At 42.9% G+C, this 15,364-nt stretch overlaps 21 non-coding genes across 21 annotated transcripts; all 21 read right to left on the bottom strand.

The window, feature by feature from the left end:
• Positions 1 to 210: 210 nt before the first annotated feature.
• On the bottom strand, positions 211 to 303 carry trnai-uau (transfer RNA isoleucine (anticodon UAU)). Its single transcript is given in 2 exon segments — positions 211 to 246; positions 266 to 303. It is a non-coding gene; the product is annotated as a tRNA-Ile (tRNA).
• A 547-nt stretch (positions 304 to 850) lies between these two features.
• trnai-uau (transfer RNA isoleucine (anticodon UAU)) lies at positions 851 to 943 on the bottom strand. Its single transcript is given in 2 exon segments — positions 851 to 886; positions 906 to 943. It is a non-coding gene; the product is annotated as a tRNA-Ile (tRNA).
• A 546-nt stretch (positions 944 to 1,489) lies between these two features.
• trnai-uau (transfer RNA isoleucine (anticodon UAU)) lies at positions 1,490 to 1,582 on the bottom strand. The gene is given in 2 exon segments: positions 1,490 to 1,525; positions 1,545 to 1,582. It is a non-coding gene; the product is annotated as a tRNA-Ile (tRNA).
• Positions 1,583 to 2,786: 1,204 nt separating this feature from the next.
• trnai-uau (transfer RNA isoleucine (anticodon UAU)) lies at positions 2,787 to 2,879 on the bottom strand. Its single transcript is given in 2 exon segments — positions 2,787 to 2,822; positions 2,842 to 2,879. It is a non-coding gene; the product is annotated as a tRNA-Ile (tRNA).
• A 547-nt stretch (positions 2,880 to 3,426) lies between these two features.
• On the bottom strand, positions 3,427 to 3,519 carry trnai-uau (transfer RNA isoleucine (anticodon UAU)). The gene is given in 2 exon segments: positions 3,427 to 3,462; positions 3,482 to 3,519. It is a non-coding gene; the product is annotated as a tRNA-Ile (tRNA).
• Positions 3,520 to 4,722: 1,203 nt separating this feature from the next.
• Positions 4,723 to 4,815, bottom strand: trnai-uau (transfer RNA isoleucine (anticodon UAU)). Its single transcript is given in 2 exon segments — positions 4,723 to 4,758; positions 4,778 to 4,815. It is a non-coding gene; the product is annotated as a tRNA-Ile (tRNA).
• A 547-nt stretch (positions 4,816 to 5,362) lies between these two features.
• On the bottom strand, positions 5,363 to 5,455 carry trnai-uau (transfer RNA isoleucine (anticodon UAU)). Its single transcript is given in 2 exon segments — positions 5,363 to 5,398; positions 5,418 to 5,455. It is a non-coding gene; the product is annotated as a tRNA-Ile (tRNA).
• Positions 5,456 to 6,003: 548 nt separating this feature from the next.
• trnai-uau (transfer RNA isoleucine (anticodon UAU)) lies at positions 6,004 to 6,096 on the bottom strand. Its single transcript is given in 2 exon segments — positions 6,004 to 6,039; positions 6,059 to 6,096. It is a non-coding gene; the product is annotated as a tRNA-Ile (tRNA).
• Positions 6,097 to 6,643: 547 nt separating this feature from the next.
• trnai-uau (transfer RNA isoleucine (anticodon UAU)) lies at positions 6,644 to 6,736 on the bottom strand. Its single transcript is given in 2 exon segments — positions 6,644 to 6,679; positions 6,699 to 6,736. It is a non-coding gene; the product is annotated as a tRNA-Ile (tRNA).
• A 546-nt stretch (positions 6,737 to 7,282) lies between these two features.
• On the bottom strand, positions 7,283 to 7,375 carry trnai-uau (transfer RNA isoleucine (anticodon UAU)). The gene is given in 2 exon segments: positions 7,283 to 7,318; positions 7,338 to 7,375. It is a non-coding gene; the product is annotated as a tRNA-Ile (tRNA).
• Positions 7,376 to 7,922: 547 nt separating this feature from the next.
• On the bottom strand, positions 7,923 to 8,015 carry trnai-uau (transfer RNA isoleucine (anticodon UAU)). The gene is given in 2 exon segments: positions 7,923 to 7,958; positions 7,978 to 8,015. It is a non-coding gene; the product is annotated as a tRNA-Ile (tRNA).
• A 1,188-nt stretch (positions 8,016 to 9,203) lies between these two features.
• trnai-uau (transfer RNA isoleucine (anticodon UAU)) lies at positions 9,204 to 9,296 on the bottom strand. Its single transcript is given in 2 exon segments — positions 9,204 to 9,239; positions 9,259 to 9,296. It is a non-coding gene; the product is annotated as a tRNA-Ile (tRNA).
• Positions 9,297 to 9,843: 547 nt separating this feature from the next.
• Positions 9,844 to 9,936, bottom strand: trnai-uau (transfer RNA isoleucine (anticodon UAU)). The gene is given in 2 exon segments: positions 9,844 to 9,879; positions 9,899 to 9,936. It is a non-coding gene; the product is annotated as a tRNA-Ile (tRNA).
• Positions 9,937 to 10,484: 548 nt separating this feature from the next.
• On the bottom strand, positions 10,485 to 10,577 carry trnai-uau (transfer RNA isoleucine (anticodon UAU)). Its single transcript is given in 2 exon segments — positions 10,485 to 10,520; positions 10,540 to 10,577. It is a non-coding gene; the product is annotated as a tRNA-Ile (tRNA).
• A 547-nt stretch (positions 10,578 to 11,124) lies between these two features.
• Positions 11,125 to 11,217, bottom strand: trnai-uau (transfer RNA isoleucine (anticodon UAU)). The gene is given in 2 exon segments: positions 11,125 to 11,160; positions 11,180 to 11,217. It is a non-coding gene; the product is annotated as a tRNA-Ile (tRNA).
• A 548-nt stretch (positions 11,218 to 11,765) lies between these two features.
• trnai-uau (transfer RNA isoleucine (anticodon UAU)) lies at positions 11,766 to 11,858 on the bottom strand. The gene is given in 2 exon segments: positions 11,766 to 11,801; positions 11,821 to 11,858. It is a non-coding gene; the product is annotated as a tRNA-Ile (tRNA).
• Positions 11,859 to 12,406: 548 nt separating this feature from the next.
• Positions 12,407 to 12,499, bottom strand: trnai-uau (transfer RNA isoleucine (anticodon UAU)). Its single transcript is given in 2 exon segments — positions 12,407 to 12,442; positions 12,462 to 12,499. It is a non-coding gene; the product is annotated as a tRNA-Ile (tRNA).
• A 548-nt stretch (positions 12,500 to 13,047) lies between these two features.
• Positions 13,048 to 13,140, bottom strand: trnai-uau (transfer RNA isoleucine (anticodon UAU)). Its single transcript is given in 2 exon segments — positions 13,048 to 13,083; positions 13,103 to 13,140. It is a non-coding gene; the product is annotated as a tRNA-Ile (tRNA).
• Positions 13,141 to 13,687: 547 nt separating this feature from the next.
• trnai-uau (transfer RNA isoleucine (anticodon UAU)) lies at positions 13,688 to 13,780 on the bottom strand. Its single transcript is given in 2 exon segments — positions 13,688 to 13,723; positions 13,743 to 13,780. It is a non-coding gene; the product is annotated as a tRNA-Ile (tRNA).
• Positions 13,781 to 14,326: 546 nt separating this feature from the next.
• trnai-uau (transfer RNA isoleucine (anticodon UAU)) lies at positions 14,327 to 14,419 on the bottom strand. Its single transcript is given in 2 exon segments — positions 14,327 to 14,362; positions 14,382 to 14,419. It is a non-coding gene; the product is annotated as a tRNA-Ile (tRNA).
• Positions 14,420 to 14,966: 547 nt separating this feature from the next.
• On the bottom strand, positions 14,967 to 15,059 carry trnai-uau (transfer RNA isoleucine (anticodon UAU)). The gene is given in 2 exon segments: positions 14,967 to 15,002; positions 15,022 to 15,059. It is a non-coding gene; the product is annotated as a tRNA-Ile (tRNA).
• Between the last annotated feature and the right edge of the window lie 305 nt (positions 15,060 to 15,364).

Here is a 15,364-nt window from a genome sequence, read left to right as displayed (position 1 = left end):
TTGATGTGAAAACATCATACAGTGAAGAACCTAGGACGCTGTAGCTGTTTGTACCATGATTCCTTTACATTGAAAGTTATTCTTTAGTAAACATGTGTGCTGTACTCAGAGCCTCCGGGTAAGGCTTGAACACACAACCTCGGTATTGATTCATCCGTATTGTTATATTAGTACCAGATTATCTTACTTTGATGTTGGGTTTAAAACCCATGCTCCAGGTGAGGCTCGAACTCACAACCTCGGCATTGCTTCACACGTACTGCCTTATAAGTACCACGCGCTAACCGATTGCGCCGCTGGAGCCAATCGAGGCTGGCTCTAGGGGACTGGTGCTGAGAGCACCACGTGTAGTCATTAGCTCTGGGGCTAGGTGGAAGGTCTTAAAAGATACTGTAGATATGGGTGTACCCCACCATCATGCCTCGAGTTCCCTGGAATAGGTTTGAATTAAATTATGCTTGAAAACCAAAGTTCAACTGTAGTATGATTGAAAGTTATTTACCATGTCAGTGGGCTGCTCTTAAAATCGTTGCTCCAAGTGAGGGCTTAAACTCACAACCTTAGCATTGTTTGACTTGTGCTGGTGTTTAAGTACAGCAAACAAACCAACTGCTTGGAGGATATGTAATTTGATGTGAAAACATCATAAAGTGAAGAACCTAGGACCCTGTAGCTGTTTGTACCCTTATTGTAACATGATTCCTTTACATTGAAAGTTATTCTTTAGTAAACATGTGTGCTGTACTCAGAGCCTCCGGGTAAGGCTTGAACACACAACCTCAGCATTGATTCATCTGTATTGTTATATTAGTACCAGATTATTTTACTTTGATGTTGGGTTTAAAATCTGTGCTCCAGGTGAGGCTCGAACTCACAACCTCGGCATTGCTTCACACGTACTGCCTTATAAGTACCGCGCGCTAACCGATTGCGCCACTGGAGCCACTCAAGGCTAGCTCATGGGACTGGTGCTGAGAGCACAAGGTGTAGTCATTAGCTCTGGGGCTAGGTGGAAGGTCTTAAAGGATACTGTAGATATGGGTGTACCCCACCATCATGCCTCGAGTTCCCTGGAATAGGTTTGAATTAAATTATGCTTGAAAACCAAAGTTCAACTGTAGTATGATTGAAAGTTATTTACTATGTCAGTGGGCTGCTCTTAAAATCGTTGCTCCAAGTGAGGGCTTAAACTCACAACCTCAGCATTGTTTGACCTGTGCTGCCGTATAAGTACCGCAAACAAACCAACTGCTTGGAGGGTATGTAATTTGATGTGAAAACACCATACACTGAATAACCAAAGACTCTGTAGCTGTTTGTACCCTTATTGTAACATGATTCCTTTACATTGAAAGTTATTCTTTAGTAAACATGTGTGCTGTACTCAGAGCCTCCGGGTAAGGCTTGAACACACAACCTCAGCATTGATTCATCTATATTGTTATATTAGTACCAGATTATTTTACTTCGATGTTGGATTTAAAAGCTGTGCTCCAAGTGAGGCTCGAACTCACAACCTCGGCATTGCTTCACACGTACTGCCTTATAAGTACTGCACGCTAACCAATTGTGCCACTGGAGCCAATCAAGGCTGGCTCTAGGGGACTGGTGCTGAGAGCACCACGTGTAGTCATTAGCTCTGGGGCTAGGTGGAAGGTCTTAAAGGATACTGTAGATATGGGTGTACCCCACCATCATGCCTCGAGTTCCCTGGAATAGGTTTGAATTAAATTATGCTTGAAAACCAAAGTTCAACTGTAGTATGATTGAAAGTTATTTACTATGTCAGTGGGCTGCTCTTAAAATCGTTGCTCCAAGTGAGGGCTTAAACTCACAACCTCAGCATTGTTTGACTTGTGATGGTGTTTAAGTACAGCAAACAAACCAACTGCTTGGAGGATATGTAATTTGATGTGAAAACATCATACAGTGAAGAACCTAGGACGCTGTAGCTGTTTGTACCCTTATTGTAACATGATTCCTTTACATTGAAAGTTATTCTTTAGTAAACATCAGAAAGAGTTTTACATGTGTGCTGTACTCAGAGCCTCCGGGTAAGGCTGGAACACACAACCTCGGCATTGATTCATCTGTATTGTTATATTAGTACCAGATTATTTTACTTCGATGTTGGGTTTAAAAGCTGTGCTTCAAGTGAGGCTCGAACTCACAACCTCGGCATTGCTTCACACGTACTGCATTATAAGTACTGCCCGCTAACCGATTGCGCCACTGGAGCCACTCAAGGCTGGCTCTAGGGGACTGGTGCTGAGAGCACCACGTGTAGTCATTAGCTCTGGGGCTAGGTGGAAGGTCTTAAAGGATACTGTAGATATGGGTGTACCCCACCATCATGCCTCGAGTTCCCTGGAATAGGTTTGAATTAAATTATGCTTGAAAACCAAAGTTCAACTGTAGTATGATTGAAAGTTATTTACTATGTCAGTGGGCTGCTCTTAAAATCGTTGCTCCAAGTGAGGGCTTAAACTCACAACCTCAGCATTGTTTGACCTGTGCTGCCGTATAAGTACCGCAAATAAACCAACTGCTTGGAGGATATGTAATTTGATGTGAAAACATCATACAGTGAAGAACCTAGGACGCTGTAGCTGTTTGTACCCTTATTGTAACATGATTCCTTTACATTGAAAGTTATTCTTTAGTAAACATGTGTGCTGTACTCAGAGCCTCCGGGTAAGGCTTGAACACACAACCTCGGTATTGATTCATCCGTATTGTTATATTAGTACCAGATTATCTTACTTTGATGTTGGGTTTAAAACCCATGCTCCAGGTGAGGCTCGAACTCACAACCTCGGCATTGCTTCACACGTACTGCCTTATAAGTACCACGCGCTAACCGATTGCGCCGCTGGAGCCAATCGAGGCTGGCTCTAGGGGACTGGTGCTGAGAGCACCACGTGTAGTCATTAGCTCTGGGGCTAGGTGGAAGGTCTTAAAGGATACTGTAGATATGGGTGTACCCCACCATCATGCCTCGAGTTCCCTGGAATAGGTTTGAATTAAATTATGCTTGAAAACCAAAGTTCAACTGTAGTATGATTGAAAGTTATTTACTATGTCAGTGGGCTGCTCTTAAAATCGTTGCTCCAAGTGAGGGCTTAAACTCACAACCTCAGCATTGTTTGACCTGTGCTGCCGTATAAGTACCGCAAACAAACCAACTGCTTGGAGGATATGTAATTTGATGTGAAAACATCATACAGTGAAGAACCTAGGACGCTGTAGCTGTTTGTACCCTTATTGTAACATGATTCCTTTACATTGAAAGTTATTCTTTAGTAAACATGTGTGCTGTACTCAGAGCCTCCGGGTAAGGCTTGAACACACAACCTCGGTATTGATTCATCCGTATTGTTATATTAGTACCAGATTATCTTACTTTGATGTTGGGTTTAAAACCCATGCTCCAGGTGAGGCTCGAACTCACAACCTCGGCATTGCTTCACACGTACTGCCTTATAAGTACCACGCGCTAACCGATTGCGCCGCTGGAGCCAATCGAGGCTGGCTCTAGGGGACTGGTGCTGAGAGCACCACGTGTAGTCATTAGCTCTGGGGCTAGGTGGAAGGTCTTAAAAGATACTGTAGATATGGGTGTACCCCACCATCATGCCTCGAGTTCCCTGGAATAGGTTTGAATTAAATTATGCTTGAAAACCAAAGTTCAACTGTAGTATGATTGAAAGTTATTTACCATGTCAGTGGGCTGCTCTTAAAATCGTTGCTCCAAGTGAGGGCTTAAACTCACAACCTTAGCATTGTTTGACTTGTGCTGGTGTTTAAGTACAGCAAACAAACCAACTGCTTGGAGGATATGTAATTTGATGTGAAAACATCATACAGTGAAGAACCTAGGACGCTGTAGCTGTTTGTACCCTTATTGTAACATGATTCCTTTACATTGAAAGTTATTCTTTAGTAAACATCAGAAAGAGTTTTACATGTGTGCTGTACTCAGAGCCTCCGGGTAAGGCTGGAACACACAACCTCGGCATTGATTCATCTGTATTGTTATATTAGTACCAGATTATTTTACTTCGATGTTGGGTTTAAAAGCTGTGCTTCAAGTGAGGCTCGAACTCACAACCTCGGCATTGCTTCACACGTACTGCCTTATAAGTACTGCGCGCTAACTGATTGCGCCACTGGAGCCACTCAAGGCTGGCTCATGGGACTGGTGCTGAGAGCACAAGGTGTAGTCATTAGCTCTGGGGCTAGGTGGAAGGTCTTAAAGGATACTGTAGATATGGGTGTACCCCACCATCATGCCTCGAGTTCCCTGGAATAGGTTTGAATTAAATTATGCTTGAAAACCAAAGTTCAACTGTAGTATGATTGAAAGTTATTTACTATGTCAGTGGGCTGCTCTTAAAATCGTTGCTCCAAGTGAGGGCTTAAACTCACAACCTCAGCATTGTTTGACCTGTGCTGCCGTATAAGTACCGCAAACAAACCAACTGCTTGGAGGATATGTAATTTGATGTGAAAACACCATACACTGAATAACCAAAGACTCTGTAGCTGTTTGTACCCTTATTGTAACATGATTCCTTTACATTGAAAGTTATTCTTTAGTAAACATGTGTGCTGTACTCAGAGCCTCCGGGTAAGGCTTGAACACACAACCTCAGCATTGATTCATCTATATTGTTATATTAGTACCAGATTATTTTACTTCGATGTTGGATTTAAAAGCTGTGCTCCAAGTGAGGCTCGAACTCACAACCTCGGCATTGCTTCACACGTACTGCCTTATAAGTACTGCACGCTAACCGATTGCGCCACTGGAGCCAATCAAAGCTGGCTCTAGGGGACTGGTGCTGAGAGCACCACGTGTAGTCATTAGCTCTGGGGCTAGGTGGAAGGTCTTAAAGGATACTGTAGATATGGGTGTACCCCACCATCATGCCTCGAGTTCCCTGGAATAGGTTTGAATTAAATTATGCTTGAAAACCAAAGTTCAACTGTAGTATGATTGAAAGTTATTTACTATGTCAGTGGGCTGCTCTTAAAATCGTTGCTCCAAGTGAGGGCTTAAACTCACAACCTCAGCATTGTTTGACTTGTGATGGTGTTTAAGTACAGCAAACAAACCAACTGCTTGGAGGATATGTAATTTGATGTGAAAACATCATACAGTGAAGAACCTAGGACGCTGTAGCTGTTTGTACCCTTATTGTAACATGATTCCTTTACATTGAAAGTTATTCTTTAGTAAACATGTGTGCTGTACTCAGAGCCTCCGGGTAAGGCTGGAACACACAACCTCGGCATTGATTCATCTGTATTGTTATATTAGTACCAGATTATCTTACTTTGATGTTGGGTTTAAAACCTATGCTCCAGGTGAGGCTCGAACTCACAACCTCGGCATTGCTTCACACGTACTGCCTTATAAGTACCGCGCGCTAACCGATTGCGCCACTGGAGCTAATCAAGGCTGGTTCATGGGGACTGGTGCTGAGAGAACAAGGTGTAGTCATTAGCTCTGGGGCTAGGTGGAAGGTCTTAAAAGATACTGTAGATATGGGTGTACCTGACCATCATGCCATGAGTTCCCTGGAATAGGTTTGAATTAAATTATGCTTGAAAACCAAAGTTCAAATGTAGTATGATTGAAAGTTATTTACTATGTCAGTGGGCTGCTCTTAAAAATCGTTGCTTCAAGTGAGGGCTTAAACTCACAACCTTAGCATTGTTTGACTTGTGCTGGCGTTTAAGTACCGCAAACAAACCAACTGCTTGGAGGATATGTAATTTGTTGTGAAAACACCATACACTGAAGAACCTAGGACCCTGTAGCTGTTTGTTCCCTTATTGTAACATGATTCCTTTACATTGAAAGTTATTCTTTAGTAAACATGTGTGCTGTACTCAGAGCCTCCAGGTAAGGCTTGAACACACAACCTCAGCATTGATTCATCTGTATTGTTATATTAGTACCAGATTATTTTACTTTGATGTTGGGTTTAAAACCCATGCTCCAGGTGAGGCTCGAACTCACAACCTCGGCATTGCTTCACACGTACTGCCTTATAAGTACCACGCGCTAACCGATTGCGCCGCTGGAGCCAATCGAGGCTGGCTCTAGGGGACTGGTGCTGAGAGCACCACGTGTAGTCATTAGCTCTGGGGCTAGGTGGAAGGTCTTAAAAGATACTGTAGATATGGGTGTACCCCACCATCATGCCTCGAGTTCCCTGGAATAGGTTTGAATTAAATTATGCTTGAAAACCAAAGTTCAACTGTAGTATGATTGAAAGTTATTTACCATGTCAGTGGGCTGCTCTTAAAATCGTTGCTCCAAGTGAGGGCTTAAACTCACAACCTTAGCATTGTTTGACTTGTGCTGGTGTTTAAGTACAGCAAACAAACCAACTGCTTGGAGGATATGTAATTTGATGTGAAAACATCATACAGTGAAGAACCTAGGACGCTGTAGCTGTTTGTACCCTTATTGTAACATGATTCCTTTACATTGAAAGTTATTCTTTAGTAAACATGTGTGCTGTACTCAGAGCCTCCGGGTAAGGCTTGAACACACAACCTCAGCATTGATTCATCTGTATTGTTATATTAGTACCAGATTATCTTACTTTGATGTTGGGTTTAAAATCTGTGCTCCAGGTGAGGCTCGAACTCACAACCTCGGCATTGCTTCACAAGTACTGCCTTATAAGTACCGCGCGCTAACCGATTGCGCCACTGGAGCCACTCAAGGCTGGCTCATGGGACTGGTGCTGAGAGCACAAGGTGTAGTCATTAGCTCTGGGGCTAGGTGGAAGGTCTTAAAGGATACTGTAGATATGGGTGTACCCCACCATCATGCCTCGAGTTCCCTGGAATAGGTTTGAATTAAATTATGCTTGAAAACCAAAGTTCAACTGTAGTATGATTGAAAGTTATTTACTATGTCAGTGGGCTGCTCTTAAAATCGTTGCTCCAAGTGAGGGCTTAAACTCACAACCTCAGCATTGTTTGACCTGTGCTGCCGTATAAGTACCGCAAACAAACCAACTGCTTGGAGGGTATGTAATTTGATGTGAAAACACCATACACTGAATAACCAAAGACTCTGTAGCTGTTTGTACCCTTATTGTAACATGATTCCTTTACATTGAAAGTTATTCTTTAGTAAACATGTGTGCTGTACTCAGAGCCTCCGGGTAAGGCTTGAACACACAACCTCAGCATTGATTCATCTATATTGTTATATTAGTACCAGATTATTTTACTTCGATGTTGGATTTAAAAGCTGTGCTCCAAGTGAGGCTCGAACTCACAACCTCGGCATTGCTTCACACGTACTGCCTTATAAGTACTGCACGCTAACCAATTGCGCCACTGGAGCCAATCGAGGCTGGCTCTAGGGGACTGGTGCTGAGAGCACCACGTGTAGTCATTAGCTCTGGGGCTAGGTGGAAGGTCTTAAAGGATACTGTAGATATGGGTGTACCCCACCATCATGCCTCGAGTTCCCTGGAATAGGTTTGAATTAAATTATGCTTGAAAACCAAAGTTCAACTGTAGTATGATTGAAAGTTATTTACTATGTCAGTGGGCTGCTCTTAAAATCGTTGCTCCAAGTGAGGGCTTAAACTCACAACCTCAGCATTGTTTGACTTGTGATGGTGTTTAAGTACAGCAAACAAACCAACTGCTTGGAGGATATGTAATTTGATGTGAAAACATGATACAGTGAAGAACCTAGGACGCTGTAGCTGTTTGTACCCTTATTGTAACATGATTCCTTTACATTGAAAGTTATTCTTTAGTAAACATGTGTGCTGTACTCAGAGCCTCCGGGTAAGGCTGGAACACACAACCTCGGCATTGATTCATCTGTATTGTTATATTAGTACCAGATTATCTTACTTTGATGTTGGGTTTAAAACCTATGCTCCAGGTGAGGCTCGAACTCACAACCTCGGCATTGCTTCACACGTACTGCCTTATAAGTACCGCGCGCTAACCGATTGCGCCACTGGAGCTAATCAAGGCTGGCTCATGGGGACTGGTGCTGAGAGAACAAGGTGTAGTCATTAGCTCTGGGGCTAGGTGGAAGGTCTTAAAAGATACTGTAGATATGGGTGTACCTGACCATCATGCCATGAGTTCCCTGGAATAGGTTTGAATTAAATTATGCTTGAAAACCAAAGTTCAAATGTAGTATGATTGAAAGTTATTTACTATGTCAGTGGGCTGCTCTTAAAAATCGTTGCTTCAAGTGAGGGCTTAAACTCACAACCTTAGCATTGTTTGACTTGTGCTGGCGTTTAAGTACCGCAAACAAACCAACTGCTTGGAGGATATGTAATTTGTTGTGAAAACACCATACACTGAAGAACCTAGGACCCTGTAGCTGTTTGTTCCCTTATTGTAACATGATTCCTTTACATTGAAAGTTATTCTTTAGTAAACATGTGTGCTGTACTCAGAGCCTCCGGGTAAGGCTTGAACACACAACCTCGGTATTGATTCATCCGTATTGTTATATTAGTACCAGATTATCTTACTTTGATGTTGGGTTTAAAACCCATGCTCCAGGTGAGGCTCGAGCTCACAACCTCGGCATTGCTTCACACGTACTGCCTTATAAGTACCACGCGCTAACCGATTGCGCCGCTGGAGCCAATCGAGGCTGGCTCTAGGGGACTGGTGCTGAGAGCACCACGTGTAGTCATTAGCTCTGGGGCTAGGTGGAAGGTCTTAAAAGATACTGTAGATATGGGTGCACCCCACCATCATGCCTCGAGTTCCCTGGAATAGGTTTGAATTAAATTATGCTTGAAAACCAAAGTTCAACTGTAGTATGATTGAAAGTTATTTACTATGTCAGTGGGCTGCTCTTAAAATCGTTGCTCCAAGTGAGGGCTTAAACTCACAACCTCAGCATTGTTTGACCTGTGCTGCCGTATAAGTACCGCAAACAAACCAACTGCTTGGAGGGTATGTAATTTGATGTGAAAACACCATACACTGAATAACCAAAGACTCTGTAGCTGTTTGTACCCTTATTGTAACATGATTCCTTTACATTGAAAGTTATTCTTTAGTAAACATGTGTGCTGTACTCAGAGCCTCCGGGTAAGGCTTGAACACACAACCTCAGCATTGATTCATCTATATTGTTATATTAGTACCAGATTATTTTACTTCGATGTTGGATTTAAAAGCTGTGCTCCAAGTGAGGCTCGAACTCACAACCTCGGCATTGCTTCACACGTACTGCCTTATAAGTACTGCACGCTAACCGATTGCGCCACTGGAGCCAATCAAGGCTGGCTCTAGGGGACTGGTGCTGAGAGCACCACGTGTAGTCATTAGCTCTGGGGCTAGGTGGAAGGTCTTAAAGTATACTGTAGATATGGGTGTACCCCACCATCATGCCTCGAGTTCCCTGGAATAGGTTTGAATTAAATTATGCTTGAAAACCAAAGTTCAACTGTAGTATGATTGAAAGTTATTTACTATGTCAGTGGGCTGCTCTTAAAATCGTTGCTCCAAGTGAGGGCTTAAACTCACAACCTCAGCATTGTTTGACTTGTGATGGTGTTTAAGTACAGCAAACAAACCAACTGCTTGGAGGATATGTAATTTGATGTGAAAACATCATACAGTGAAGAACCTAGGACGCTGTAGCTGTTTGTACCCTTATTGTAACATGATTCCTTTACATTGAAAGTTATTCTTTAGTAAACATGTGTGCTGTACTCAGAGCCTCCGGGTAAGGCTGGAACACACAACCTCGGCATTGATTCATCTGTATTGTTATATTAGTACCAGATTATCTTACTTTGATGTTGGGTTTAAAACCTATGCTCCAGGTGAGGCTCGAACTCACAACCTCGGCATTGCTTCACACGTACTGCCTTATAAGTACCGCGCGCTAACCGATTGCGCCACTGGAGCTAATCAAGGCTGGCTCATGGGGACTGGTGCTGAGAGAACAAGGTGTAGTCATTAGCTCTGGGGCTAGGTGGAAGGTCTTAAAAGATACTGTAGATATGGGTGTACCTGACCATCATGCCATGAGTTCCCTGGAATAGGTTTGAATTAAATTATGCTTGAAAACCAAAGTTCAAATGTAGTATGATTGAAAGTTATTTACTATGTCAGTGGGCTGCTCTTAAAAATCGTTGCTTCAAGTGAGGGCTTAAACTCACAACCTTAGCATTGTTTGACTTGTGCTGGCGTTTAAGTACCGCAAACAAACCAACTGCTTGGAGGATATGTAATTTGTTGTGAAAACACCATACACTGAAGAACCTAGGACCCTGTAGCTGTTTGTTCCCTTATTGTAACATGATTCCTTTACATTGAAAGTTATTCTTTAGTAAACATGTGTGCTGTACTCAGAGCCTCCGGGTAAGGCTTGAACACACAACCTCGGTATTGATTCATCCGTATTGTTATATTAGTACCAGATTATCTTACTTTGATGTTGGGTTTAAAACCTATGCTCCAGGTGAGGCTCGAACTCACAACCTCGGCATTGCTTCACACGTACTGCCTTATAAGTACCACGCGCTAACCGATTGCGCCGCTGGAGCCAATCGAGGCTGGCTCTAGGGGACTGGTGCTGAGAGCACCACGTGTAGTCATTAGCTCTGGGGCTAGGTGGAAGGTCTTAAAAGATACTGTAGATATGGGTGTACCCCACCATCATGCCTCGAGTTCCCTGGAATAGGTTTGAATTAAATTATGCTTGAAAACCAAAGTTCAACTGTAGTATGATTGAAAGTTATTTACTATGTCAGTGGGCTGCTCTTAAAATCGTTGCTCCAAGTGAGGGCTTAAACTCACAACCTCAGCATTGTTTGACCTGTGCTGCCGTATAAGTACCGCAAACAAACCAACTGCTTGGAGGGTATGTAATTTGATGTGAAAACACCATACACTGAATAACCAAAGACTCTGTAGCTGTTTGTACCCTTATTGTAACATGATTCCTTTACATTGAAAGTTATTCTTTAGTAAACATGTGTGCTGTACTCAGAGCCTCCGGGTAAGGCTTGAACACACAACCTCAGCATTGATTCATCTATATTGTTATATTAGTACCAGATTATTTTACTTCGATGTTGGATTTAAAAGCTGTGCTCCAAGTGAGGCTCGAACTCACAACCTCGGCATTGCTTCACACGTACTGCCTTATAAGTACTGCACGCTAACCGATTGCGCCACTGGAGCCAATCAAGGCTGGCTCTAGGGGACTGGTGCTGAGAGCACCACGTGTAGTCATTAGCTCTGGGGCTAGGTGGAAGGTCTTAAAGGATACTGTAGATATGGGTGTACCTCACCATCATGCCTCGAGTTCCCTGGAATAGGTTTGAATTAAATTATGCTTGAAAACCAAAGTTCAACTGTAGTATGATTGAAAGTTATTTACTATGTCAGTGGGCTGCTCTTAAAATCGTTGCTCCAAGTGAGGGCTTAAACTCACAACCCTTAGCATTGTTTGACTTGTGATGGTGTTTAAGTACAGCAAACAAACCAACTGCTTGGAGGATATGTAATTTGATGTGAAAACATCATACAGTGAAGAACCTAGGACGCTGTAGCTGTTTGTACCCTTATTGTAACATGATTCCTTTACATTGAAAGTTATTCTTTAGTAAACATGTGTGCTGTACTCAGAGCCTCCGGGTAAGGCTGGAACACACAACCTCGGCATTGATTCATCTGTATTGTTATATTAGTACCAGATTATCTTACTTTGATGTTGGGTTTAAAACCTATGCTCCAGGTGAGGCTCGAACTCACAACCTCGGCATTGCTTCACACGTACTGCCTTATAAGTACCGCGCGCTAACCGATTGCGCCACTGGAGCTAATCAAGGCTGGCTCATGGGGACTGGTGCTGAGAGAACAAGGTGTAGTCATTAGCTCTGGGGCTAGGTGGAAGGTCTTAAAAGATACTGTAGATATGGGTGTACCTGACCATCATGCCATGAGTTCCCTGGAATAGGTTTGAATTAAATTATGCTTGAAAACCAAAGTTCAAATGTAGTATGATTGAAAGTTATTTACTATGTCAGTGGGCTGCTCTTAAAAATCGTTGCTTCAAGTGAGGGCTTAAACTCACAACCTTAGCATTGTTTGACTTGTGCTGGCGTTTAAGTACCGCAAACAAACCAACTGCTTGGAGGATATGTAATTTGTTGTGAAAACACCATACACTGAAGAACCTAGGACCCTGTAGCTGTTTGTTCCCTTATTGTAACATGATTCCTTTACATTGAAAGTTATTCTTTAGTAAACATGTGTGCTGTACTCAGAGCCTCCGGGTAAGGCTTGAACACACAACCTCGGTATTGATTCATCCGTATTGTTATATTAGTACCAGATTATCTTACTTTGATGTTGGGTTTAAAACCCATGCTCCAGGTGAGGCTCGAACTCACAACCTCGGCATTGCTTCACACGTACTGCCTTATAAGTACCACGCGCTAACCGATTGCGCCGCTGGAGCCAATCGAGGCTGGCTCTAGGGGACTGGTGCTGAGAGCACCACTTGTAGTCATTAGCTCTGGGGCTAGGTGGAAGGTCTTAAAAGATACTGTAGATATGGGTGTACCTGACCATCATGCCATGAGTTCCCTGGAATAGGTTTGAATTAAATTATGCTTGAAAACCAAAGTTCAACTGTAGTATGATTGAAAGTTATTTACTATGTCAGTGGGCTGCTCTTAAAAATCGTTGCTTCAAGTGAGGGCTTAAACTCACAACCTTAGCATTGTTTGACTTGTGCTGGCGTTTAAGTACCGCAAACAAACCAACTGCTTGGAGGATATGTAATTTGTTGTGAAAACACCATACACTGAAGAACCTAGGACCCTGTAGCTGTTTGTTCCCTTATTGTAACATGATTCCTTTACATTGAAAGTTATTCTTTAGTAAACATGTGTGCTGTACTCAGAGCCTCCGGGTAAGGCTTGAACACACAACCTCGGTATTGATTCATCCGTATTGTTATATTAGTACCAGATTATCTTACTTTGATGTTGGGTTTAAAACCCATGCTCCAGGTGAGGCTCGAACTCACAACCTCGGCATTGCTTCACACGTACTGCCTTATAAGTACCACGCGCTAACCGATTGCGCCGCTGGAGCCAATCGAGGCTGGCTCTAGGGGACTGGTGCTGAGAGCACCACGTGTAGTCATTAGCTCTGGGGCTAGGTGGAAGGTCTTAAAAGATACTGTAGATATGGGTGTACCCCACCATCATGCCTCGAGTTCCCTGGAATAGGTTTGAATTAAATTATGCTTGAAAACCAAAGTTCAACTGTAGTATGATTGAAAGTTATTTACCATGTCAGTGGGCTGCTCTTAAAATCGTTGCTCCAAGTGAGGGCTTAAACTCACAACCTTAGCATTGTTTGACTTGTGCTGGTGTTTAAGTACAGCAAACAAACCAACTGCTTGGAGGATATGTAATTTGATGTGAAAACATCATACAGTGAAGAACCTAGGACGCTGTAGCTGTTTGTACCCTTATTGTAACATGATTCCTTTACATTGAAAGTTATTCTTTAGTAAACATGTGTGCTGTACTCAGAGCCTCCGGGTAAGGCTTGAACACACAACCTCAGCATTGATTCATCTGTATTGTTATATTAGTACCAGATTATTTTACTTTGATGTTGGGATTAAAATCTGTGCTCCAGGTGAGGCTCGAACTCACAACCTCGGCATTGCTTCACACGTACTGCCTTATAAGTACCGCGCGCTAACCGATTGCGCCACTGGAGCCACTCAAGGCTGGCTCATGGGACTGGTGCTGAGAGCACAAGGTGTAGTCATTAGCTCTGGGGCTAGGTGGAAGGTCTTAAAGGATACTGTAGATATGGGTGTACCCCACCATCATGCCTCGAGTTCCCTGGAATAGGTTTGAATTAAATTATGCTTGAAAACCAAAGTTCAACTGTAGTATGATTGAAAGTTATTTACTATGTCAGTGGGCTGCTCTTAAAATCGTTGCTCCAAGTGAGGGCTTAAACTCACAACCTCAGCATTGTTTGACCTGTGCTGCCGTATAAGTACCGCAAACAAACCAACTGCTTGGAGGGTATGTAATTTGATGTGAAAACACCATACACTGAATAACCAAAGACTCTGTAGCTGTTTGTACCCTTATTGTAACATGATTCCTTTACATTGAAAGTTATTCTTTAGTAAACATGTGTGCTGTACTCAGAGCCTCCGGGTAAGGCTTGAACACACAACCTCAGCATTGATTCATCTATATTGTTATATTAGTACCAGATTATTTTACTTCGATGTTGGATTTAAAAGCTGTGCTCCAAGTGAGGCTCGAACTCACAACCTCGGCATTGCTTCACAAGTACTGCCTTATAAGTACTGCGCGCTAACCGATTGCGCCACTGGAGCCACTCAAGGCTGGCTCATGGGACTGGTGCTGAGAGCACAAGGTGTAGTCATTAGCTCTGGGGCTAGGTGGAAGGTCTTAAAAGATACTGTAGATATGGGTGTACCTGACCATCATGCCATGAGTTCCCTGGAATAGGTTTGAATTAAATTATGCTTGAAAACCAAAGTTCAACTGTAGTATGATTGAAAGTTATTTACTATGTCAGTGGGCTGCTCTTAAAAATCGTTGCTTCAAGTGAGGGCTTAAACTCACAACCTTAGCATTGTTTGACTTGTGCTGGCGTTTAAGTACCGCAAACAAACCAACTGCTTGGAGGATATGTAATTTGTTGTGAAAACACCATACACTGAAGAACCTAGGACCCTGTAGCTGTTTGTTCCCTTATTGTAACATGATTCCTTTACATTGAAAGTTATTCTTTAGTAAACATGTGTGCTGTACTCAGAGCCTCCGGGTAAGGCTTGAACACACAACCTCGGTATTGATTCATCCGTATTGTTATATTAGTACCAGATTATCTTACTTTGATGTTGGGTTTAAAACCCATGCTCCAGGTGAGGCTCGAACTCACAACCTCGGCATTGCTTCACACGTACTGCCTTATAAGTACCACGCGCTAACCGATTGCGCCGCTGGAGCCAATCGAGGCTGGCTCTAGGGGACTGGTGCTGAGAGCACCACGTGTAGTCATTAGCTCTGGGGCTAGGTGGAAGGTCTTAAAAGATACTGTAGATATGGGTGTACCCCACCATCATGCCTCGAGTTCCCTGGAATAGGTTTGAATTAAATTATGCTTGAAAACCAAAGTTCAACTGTAGTATGATTGAAAGTTATTTACCATGTCAGTGGGCTGCTCTTAAAATCGTTGCTCCAAGTGAGGGCTTAAACTCACAACCTTAGCATTGTTTGACTTGTGCTGGTGTTTAAGTACAGCAAACAAACCA

Source organism: Clarias gariepinus, chromosome 15, assembly GCF_024256425.1.
Source record: "Clarias gariepinus isolate MV-2021 ecotype Netherlands chromosome 15, CGAR_prim_01v2, whole genome shotgun sequence".
In the NCBI taxonomy this organism is placed as follows: Eukaryota; Metazoa; Chordata; class Actinopteri; order Siluriformes; family Clariidae; genus Clarias; species Clarias gariepinus.
The sequence above is the reverse complement of the archived record's forward strand: the minus strand, read 5'-3'. Positions and strand labels throughout refer to the sequence as shown.